At 43.5% G+C, this 9,548-nt stretch overlaps 1 long non-coding RNA gene across 1 annotated transcript; it reads left to right on the top strand.

Moving 5' to 3' along the window:
- The first annotated feature begins 836 nt into the window (after positions 1-836).
- On the top strand, positions 837-9,548 carry LOC128327764 (uncharacterized). Its single transcript, XR_008308775.1, has 4 exons — positions 837-999; positions 8,038-8,125; positions 8,464-8,872; positions 9,241-9,548. It is a non-coding gene; the product is annotated as an uncharacterized LOC128327764 (long non-coding RNA).

The raw sequence follows: 9,548 nt of genomic DNA, 5'->3' as shown, positions 1-9,548 counted from the left end.
AGAGTTGAGGGGAAAGAAAAAATGGTGGGGGGGGAGGCCACAAAATGGCCAGAGGAGGTGGCCTCGGCTGGTTGCTCGGAGGCAGAGGTAGCGGGATGGCCTGTCCTGTCCAGGCCAGGCCGTCCCAGGTATGGAAGAGGAGGTGGTGGCCTGGCCTGGCGGGAGGTGGTGGGGCAGCCTGGCCTGGCCAGGCCATCCCAGGTATCAGAGGTGGTGGCGGCGGTGGAGGCCTGACCAAGCGGGAGGCGGAGGCAGTGGGATGGCCTGGTCTGGCCATCCCAGATATGGAAGAGGAGGTGGCCCAGCCGGGCCGGGCCACCAGAGGCACCGGAGGCCGGGATGGAAGGGAAATTTTTCAGCCCACCGCGGCCACCCCGGTAAGAAGGACCTGACTGTGGCGGGAAGGGGAAGGGACAAGAGAGCGTGGGGGAGGGGGCCAGAGGGAGGGGAGGGGGCAAGGAGAGTGGGGCCGGAGGGAGGGGGAGGTGGGCAAGAGAGATTGGGGCCGGAGGGAGGGGGAGGTGGGCAAGAAAGATTGGGGCCAGAGGGAGGGGGAGGTGGGCAAGAGGGAGTGGGGTAGGAGGGAGGGGGAGGGGGAGGGGGAAAGAGAGAGTGGGGCAGGAGGGAGGGGAGGGGGCAAGAGGAGGGAGGGAGAGGGGGCAAAAGAGAGGGGCAGGGGGAGGGGGAGGGGCAAGAGAGTGGGGCAGGAGGGAGGGGGAGAGGCCAGAAAATAGTGGGGCAGAAGGGAGAGAGCAAGAGAGAATGGGACAGGAGGGTGGGGGAAGGGGGCAAAAGAGAGTGAGGCTGGAGGGGGGGAACAGGCCCCCAAAGAGCGCACAGATGCTCTGTGCAGGTTGGCTAGTAACCTATAAATCCCTAAACAGCTTTGGCTCTGGGTATTTAAGAGAACATCTTCTTCACCATGAACCCCACCATCCACTGAGATCATCAGGAGAGGTTCATCTGCAGTGGCAACCAGCTCATCTTGTGGCTATTTAGGTATGAGCCTTCTCCATTGCTGCCCCGAGGCTTTGGAATGCACTCCCTGATTAAGTAATAGCTTCCCTATCTCTGACAACTTTTTAAAAGTCCATAAAGACATGTCTGCTTAATTAAACACTGCTTTAATATATTTTAACATTGTTTTAATAAATTTTTAAATTGTTGCAATTTGTATTTCTTTTATTGTAAACTGCCCAGATACAGTTTATAATTGTGATACTATTTTGGGCAATATACAAATATGTTTAAATAAATAAACAAACAAATGCACCATGCAAGGAGCTTGGTGCATTGAGGGATTTCCCCTCAATCAGGTGCTCTAGGCACCCAGCTCTGTGTTTGCTCGGGCTGGGGACCCAGTGGGAAAGGGCACACTTGTGTCCTTCTACCCAACTAAAAGCTCAGATAAAAACCCTGTGCTACCCAGTGGAGCAGCACCGGGATCAGCCACGATCCCTCTGCTTCACATGAGCAACTCTACCCTAGTAGGACTGCTCATGTGAACAGCCTGATTGAATATAATTCACTTCCACCCCCACCCCCCTTTCTATTTCATATTTTTATACAGGATCCCATTCTGTGTATCTTAAAGTACTGATTAGATACAGTAAACTCTTCCCCTTTTCAGTATTTTCTACAGATATGTTTCTATACTTCTACTTTTATCAGGGCCTACATGTTGCCATTGACAGTCTGATTCACATGCATATGTATTGTAAAATGTATTGAATAGCGGAAAGGAAATACACTGAGGGTAGCTTTTTGATGTGACCTGAAACACTGACAGTGACCTTTGCATCTGGTGGTATTTATTATTTCTTTCCTTATTTCTATGAACATCTGCTGCTTTTCCACTTTTGAGTGTCTCACAAACCTATACAATTACTATAAGAAATCAAATTAAAATAATAGGAATTGAACAGCGACTTCTGACTGCTGTCTGAAGGGGAGTTTGTATCTGCCTCATCAGCACATTTTTCTTTGCTTAAGGTCTCCCTTGGCAAGTTATTGCCTCCTGCCAAATGTATAAGTCACTTACAAATCTCACTGGCAATGCTTCAGGTGATATTCAAAGCTGATCTAACTCTCTTAAGCCACTTCAAAATCTATGTGATTTGTTTTCGTGAGTTCCTGTTTTGCTTGGTACAGACCTTTGTGTAATTGGAGGCTATACAAAATCCTAGTGAAGATGCTTATTGTGTACTGATATGAGGAATCGTGTGGCCTCTATGTGCCTACTGTTCTCATGTTGGCTGGAATGTGCCTAGAGTGTTCTCAGTGTGTAGGTTCCACTGGTGTATTTGTACAGCCAATTTCTATGGGATACGTATATGCTGCCATGTACATGCTTCAATCAAGAAATAGATATTGAGCATGTAGAATGGGGCAGGCCCTGCTTCCACAATGTAACTAAAGATTTAGTGAGAAGATTCTAAAATAAAGAAGGTTAAATGGTTTGGCCTTAATTGTGATCACCTTTCTGTGCAAATTTGGTTTTACATAGCAAACATGAAATTGGAAGCATTGCCTATGTCAAAACGTCTTGTCAATATTGCAGTAGCATATTTTCATAATGGGCCTGAGATTTACTCCAGTGTTCTAATTGCCCCTTATTATGGCATGCTTTTCGACTCTTTTGATAGCTGTTTTGCCCAACTTTTGGGGAAATGGCTATTTTATCTTAATGCTAACTAAGGGAAAGCTGAGATCTTTATCTTCAAGGAGAAAAGACAGAAAAACAATATTCACTTGAAATTTCAAATCCACTTTACTATTGGAGATGGGCCATGGACTGGTGGTGGTAAACTCATTCATTTCTGAGGAGTGATGGAACCACACATTGGTTGACAATACTTGCAGGAGAAATTTGTTACAGGAGCTCAACTGAAAGGAAGTATTGAAATACAGGCAGGGGAACATTATGAATTCAAATCAGTCCATGTAGAATATTTGGGTCTTAGAGTGGTCCATCTATTTTGTATTGACCAATATTATTAATTTCTCTTTCTTGTATAATTTGATTTTGTGTGTGTGTGTTCCTTTTTAAGGATCTTAACTGGTGAAACTGGATCTCTAGGACTAAGATTCACTAGACCTGAAGTGTAAGATAGTAGGTTAGATAGCCCTGCCACTCCGCTAAGGTGTGTGTGTGTGTGTGTGTGTGTGAATGAAAACTAGGCAGATGATTAAAAAGGAAGTCCATAAATAAACAGGCCTATAAGAAAGTGGGACATCACTAGGGGTTGATTTGAATGATATGTCCAAGCTGCCCCACCTACACATTATTGGGACTATGAACAAGTCTGTCCTGCTTCCTCTCCAGCATGCGTACTCTTTGTTACTTCTTGGTCTGAACAGCCCTTTCACATGCATTCCAAATTTAAATCTATTTGTGCATGAAGGAATGGTTTGGACAAACAACCTCATGCCATTAAGAGGAGAAGAATGGCACAACAGGAGAGAGAGCAGGAGGCTTGTTCTCATCCTTAATATCGTGTGGGTGGGGCCAGCTTGAATGTATTATAGAAACTGGTCCCATGTGAACTCCAAGGCTCTAGAATGTCTGGTTGTGAAGGCCCTTTGAACATGGTCCTGGAGTGGTGCTGAGACATCACTTCCCCATGGTATAATGCCATATGGCTGTAGCACAAGTATCAGCAACAGAGCACATGGTTGGAGCCAATCCCAGGAGCTTTCACACTTGATTATCAAACTGCTGACCAGAAAATGATCAGCTGGGAGAGACGCCCATGGTTGGTCCCAACCAAGTAGTTCCAGATTTCACCACAGCTATGTGAGATTGCACCATGTGAAGTTGCACCCATGTCACTGTGGAATGTGAGTGATGTGAAAGAGATTCAGTATAGTGGCAAAAACTTCCCGATCTGGTCTCCAACCTGAATTCTTGTGAAGATTCATGAAAAGTATCTGTGGTAATATCAAATGATAAAATCATGAAAGTAAGTTGTTAGTCAGATTGTATTTCTATGGTTATGATTTGTTGGCCAGCACAACACCTCAGACTGGTCATCAGTTCTCATGGTGTGAACATCAGGGGCCATTGAATCTACTCACTTTTTCGAGTTGTTGGAGCTGCCACACCCATAAATATCCCTGAAAACCAAAGGTGTTTTTCTTTCCTTTTAATTGAATATACATTCTCCGTAAAAAATATTTTGGGAGAGACTAGTATTACAAATTTAAATGAGATGGTCTGGCTATCACAACTAAGTTTGTCAGGATTGGGAATTTTGTGCTCCCATGTCATGCTCATTAATTTTCTCATGCAGCCTAGAAGAAAATGTTTAAGTTCCTTAATATGTTGGATATATGTTGTTCAGCTTTTACAAGCATAAAGGAGGGAAGTCAATAGCATAGCTTACATGTCTCTTCTCCCAAAAGCACTCATGAAATCTGTCCAAAGGTATACTACCTTTCGGCCACTTGATTTGCAATTTCATCATCAATATTTGATTCATGACACAAGGTACTTTCCAAGTATGTGAATATATCCCCCAGCTGGTCTCCGACAGTAATTTCTGGTGGAACATAAATCTTAACCTGAGTTGTTTGATATAAAATCTCTCTTTTCAGGCTAATGATTAGCTCAAAAGAAATGTGTACATGCTGCTGAAAAATGATCAATCATTCCTTGTACAGCTCTTGAGAATTGCTTACTAGGGCCAATCATCCACAAACAACAGTTCCTCAACTATTTCTTCAACCACCTAAAGCCTCCTACACACTGATCTGGGCCAGTGTCATTGCTCTCATACCACTTTAGGGAATGCATAAAAACATCTGCCTGTGCAGCTGGCTTTCCTGGTGTGTTTAGGCCAGGCATCCCCGAACAGTGGCCCTCCAGATGTTGCTGAACTACAACTTCCAGCATACCCAGCCACATTAAAATTGTGTCTAGGAATGCTGGGAGTTGTAGTTCAGCAACATCTGGAGGGCCGCAGTTTGGGGAAGCCTGGTTTAGGCTCTTGCGGGCCTCAGGCCCCTTGTGGGGTCCATCACTTGCATTCTATGAAGAAAACTAAACCATATAGACAAAGGTTATTCCTGGAATAATGTAGGTGCTACTGCAGAACTAGTGGCAATGGAATCCTTCATTTTTGCTTGTATCTTTTAAAAGTTAAACAGGTTTCTAAATCAGCATGAGCACCCAATCAGTCTTTTATTATTATTGTTGTTGTTATTTTGTTTACACAGTCAGGCAGGTATTATTGACTGGTTTGTTTTATCCAGACATCAAGTCTTTCTCAAGGACCTGGGATGGCTGAATTTTATTATCAATGTTGTTGTTGTTATTATTATAGATATCATCACAGAATATAGGCTGTTCCCAGTAATGTTGCTTTTTGTAATTGGCTGGTGGTGATTTCTGTGGCCCCTATGGTGTTGAGGTGCTCTTCAAGGTGTTTTGGAATTGCACCTAGGGCGCCAATTACCACTGGGATTATTTTGGTCTTCTTCTGCCACAGCCTTTCAATTTCAATTTGTAGATCTTTGTATTTTGTGATTTTTTCCCCCTATTTCTTTTTCTTCTATTCTGCTATCCCCTGGTATTGCTATGTTGATTATTTTGACTTGTTTTTCTTTCTTCTCAACTACAGTGATATCTGGTGTATTGTGTGGCAGAAGTTTGTCTGTTTGTAGTTGGAAGTCCCATAATATTTTTGCATCTTCATTTTCGACCACTTTTTCAATTTTATGGTCCCACCAATTTTTGGCTACAGGTAGCTTGTATTTTTTGCAGATGTTCCTGCTACCTTGTCATGCCTTTGTTTTGTACTCAGTCTGTGTGATCTTTTTACAACAGCTGATTAGGTGGTCCACTGTTTCATCTGCTTCTTTACAAAGGCGGCACTTGCTGTTTGTTGTTGATTTTTCTACTTTTGCTCTTATTGCGTTTGTTCTTAGTGCCTGTTCTTGTGCAGTCAGTATTAAACCCTGTTTCTTTCTTGAAGTTGCCATTCTTAAGCCATTGCCAGGTCTTGGTGATGTCTGATTTTCCACTTATATTGTGCAAATATTGACCATGCAGTGGCTTATTTTTCCATTGTTCTGCTCGGTTCTTGACTTGTTCTTTCTTGTAGGCCTGCTTTGTTTCATTGATGTTGAATAGTTTCTCATTCTTGACCATTTTAAGTGCATCTTCTTCACTGTCCTTGATCTATTCTTCAAGGCCTCTTTTCTCCTCCTCTACTGTTTGATGGACTTGCAGCATTCCTTTTCCACCTGAGCTGCGAGGGAGGTATGGTCTATCGACAGCACTGTGGGGGTGCAGGGCATGATTGATGGTCATGATTTTCCTGGTCTTACGATCTAGCGTTTCTAGCTCTGCCTGGGTCCAGTCTATTATTCCTGCAGTGTATCTGATAACAGGTATCGCCCAGGTGTTTATGGCTTGTATGGTGTTCCTGCCATTGAGTTTGGACTTGAGGATTTTTCTAACTCTCCTGATGTATTCACTTCAAATTTTTCTTTTAACTTCAGTGTGTGCGATGTTATCAGCTTGGAGAATGCCCAAGTACTTGTAATGTTCTTTCTCTTCCAGGTTCTTGATCTTGCTTCCATTGGGCAGTTCTATTCCTTCTGTTTTTCTCATTTTCCCTCTGTTCATTATTAATACAGCACACTTGTCTAGTCCAAACTCCATTGCTATATCGCTACGGACAGTGTTTAGCAGTAATTTGTTTTGTGACTGGGACTTTCCACACAAATTCAGATCGTCCATGTACAGCAGATGGTTTATTTTACTGGATGTTTTAGATGTTTGGTATCCGAGGCCTGTTTTGTTTAGTATTTGTGAAAGTGGAGTCATGAGGATTACAAACAACAGAGGGGATAGTGAGTCCCCTTGGAAAATGCCTCTTCTAATGCTAACCTGTCCAATTGTCTCGCCGTTGATTGTTAACTGTGTATTCCACATGCTCATTCCTTTTTTAAATATAAATATCTTAATGTTTTTGCTGACACCGGTTGTTTCTAAACATTTTAATATCCATGTGTGATGATGATGATGATTAATTATTATTATTATTATTATTATTTTATTCACTTTCTATACTGCCTTTCCTATACTGAGTTGACACTTTAAATGAGCTGTCCACCATGACCCCAAGAGCTCTCTTGGAGCCTAATACATATTCAACCTATATTTCTCCCCCCGCAACCCCACCTAGCTTGCTCAAAAGTTTATGGCTCCAGCTGCCAATTTTCTTCCCCACTGGAAAGTTAATTTGAGAGAATGTGATATAAGGATATTTCAGGTTATTAGCAGAACAACCATATCCATAATGGAAATAACACTAGAGATGTGCACAGAACCGTTCAGCGCTCCATTCTAGGAGCACCTAACCAGTTCCAGCATCTGGAGTTTGATCTGGTTTGGAGGGGTGGGGGTCTGCTTTAAGGGGCAAGGAAGGCACTGCCTACCTGCCAGACCCCACCCAGCTCCCCCTCCCCAATGTGGGTGTGTGGGGCTGCAGCATGCCTGCTTGCAGCCAGGATCAGTGTCGCCACACAAATGGCCGATGCATGTGAGCACGGCACGTATGCGCACACATATTGCCATTTGCATGGTGACACTGATCCCAGCTGCAAGCAGGCACACTATAGCCCCATGCACCCACTTTTTGGAAGAGCACCAGTGGGGGGGGGAGTGGCGGGGCAGGAGTTAGCAGGTAGGCAGCACCTTTTCTGCCCTTTAAAGTTACCCCCCGCCTTTCTGGGAGTGTACAGAACTGGCTCCATGCACATTCCTAAATAAAACCTCATGGACCACTGTGGCATGCATCCTCAGAACACTGACAGCTTTCAAGGAACTGAGCTGCGTTGAAAGAGTGAAGCATTCTACATCCTTGCATAAGACCCCCATAATTCCATAGGAAGCTGCATCATTTTGTTGTCATACTATTTGTTGCAGGATTGAATGTTTTCACCACAGAGTTTTGATATTTGGTTCAGAATTCATTTCATTATGTAGAAATTAAGTTATATCTTTTAATGTTGATTTTATTTATGCAGAATAATATCTACCCTATTAAAGTTGAAAGAGAAGAACAAGCAACAAAATAATGGAGTTTGGAATTCTGGTTCCTCTTACCTTCCTGTGGTAAGTTATTCATCCGACATGAGTGATGGGGTGGAGAATGATGAACATAGAGGTGAGACTAATATTTCATTCTGCACCAACACTCCATCTCCTCTGTATACTCCCATGGGAAAGGTAAAGGACATCTGGCAAACAAACTTGTGGCCCAAAGCAATTATCTGCATATAGGATAGAGCAGAAGAGCAGTTTCTATGGGAGTAACCTGTTTGGCCTGATGAATCCCTTGTTTATCATCCTGGCCAAGCTCTAGAATTGAACTATAGCCAAGGACAAACATCTATAGACTTTATAGGATTATTGTTTTTCTAATTGACATTTTACTCCAAATCTTTTAATAGATCTGATAGATCTACTGATGACACAGCAGAAGTAATTATTACAGTGGTCCCTCGACTTACGAACTACTCGACATCCGAATTTTTTGACTTACGAACGAAAAAAGTGGCTGCACGCTTACAAATTTTTCGAACAGAACAGAAAACCGTTGGCGGTTTTAGATGCGGTTTCCTTGACTTACGAATTTTTCCGAATATTTTTTCCCGAAAACTGCTTCTCCCATGGCGCTTTGCGTATGGGAGGCTTTAAAACCCCTGTGCCATGCTTCCAGACCTCTGTGGGTTGTACGAGGCATGGAGTGAGGAGGTGTGGAGCGGCGTTGGAGAGAGAGAGAGAGAGATTTGGAGCCAGTTGGAGTTGCTTGGAGAGTGTTGGAGTTTCTTTTTCCTGCAATTCTCTACTGCTGGAAAGGTACTGTAGGTTGATTTTCCTTCTCTTTACTGTGGGGGTTGCGGGGGGGGGGGTGGTCTTGTGTGTGTGGGGGGGTTTCTTTCCATGCCATGTGTAAAAAAATTTTCTTTGCCTGTGGTCCTTGCACCTTGATGCTAAATTTTTCAGGCTGGCCATGAGGTTGTGTTTAGGTTTTCTGAGCAGGTTTAAGGCTCCTTTTTGCTTTCTGGCCTTTCTGCTGTTTTAAGAGTTCTTTTTGGTTTCTGCTCTTTGCAACTTGATGCTAAATTGCATGTCTGGTTAAACTGAACTTTTTTCCATGCCATGTTAAAGTGCACTTTCTGTTCTTTTGTCTTCAGGATCCTAATGATGTTTTTTTTTCTTCCTAGTGTTTGTGGCGTCATGGCACCAAAGAAGCCAGCAGAGTCCGGGAAGCGCAAGAGGGAGCTGATTCTCTTGGAGGTCAAGCAGGACATCATCCGCAAGCATGAGCAAGGCATGCGAGTGGTGGACCTTGCAAGAGAGTACGGCAGGAGCTTCGACCATTGCGACCATGCCTGCCTTTAAAGTGCCCTGAAGTGACCTGCATCAGGTCCCAAAAAAATGATAAAGTGCTGTTGTAAATGTTTATTGTTGAAAAGTAATGTTGCTGTGCAGTTTGCATGCCTTTAAAGTGCACTTGATAAAGAGTTTTGCA

The sequence above is a fragment of the Hemicordylus capensis genome, chromosome 5 (genome assembly GCF_027244095.1).
Source record: "Hemicordylus capensis ecotype Gifberg chromosome 5, rHemCap1.1.pri, whole genome shotgun sequence".
In the NCBI taxonomy this organism is placed as follows: domain Eukaryota; kingdom Metazoa; phylum Chordata; class Lepidosauria; order Squamata; family Cordylidae; genus Hemicordylus; species Hemicordylus capensis.
This window is presented reverse-complemented; position numbering and strand designations above follow the sequence as displayed.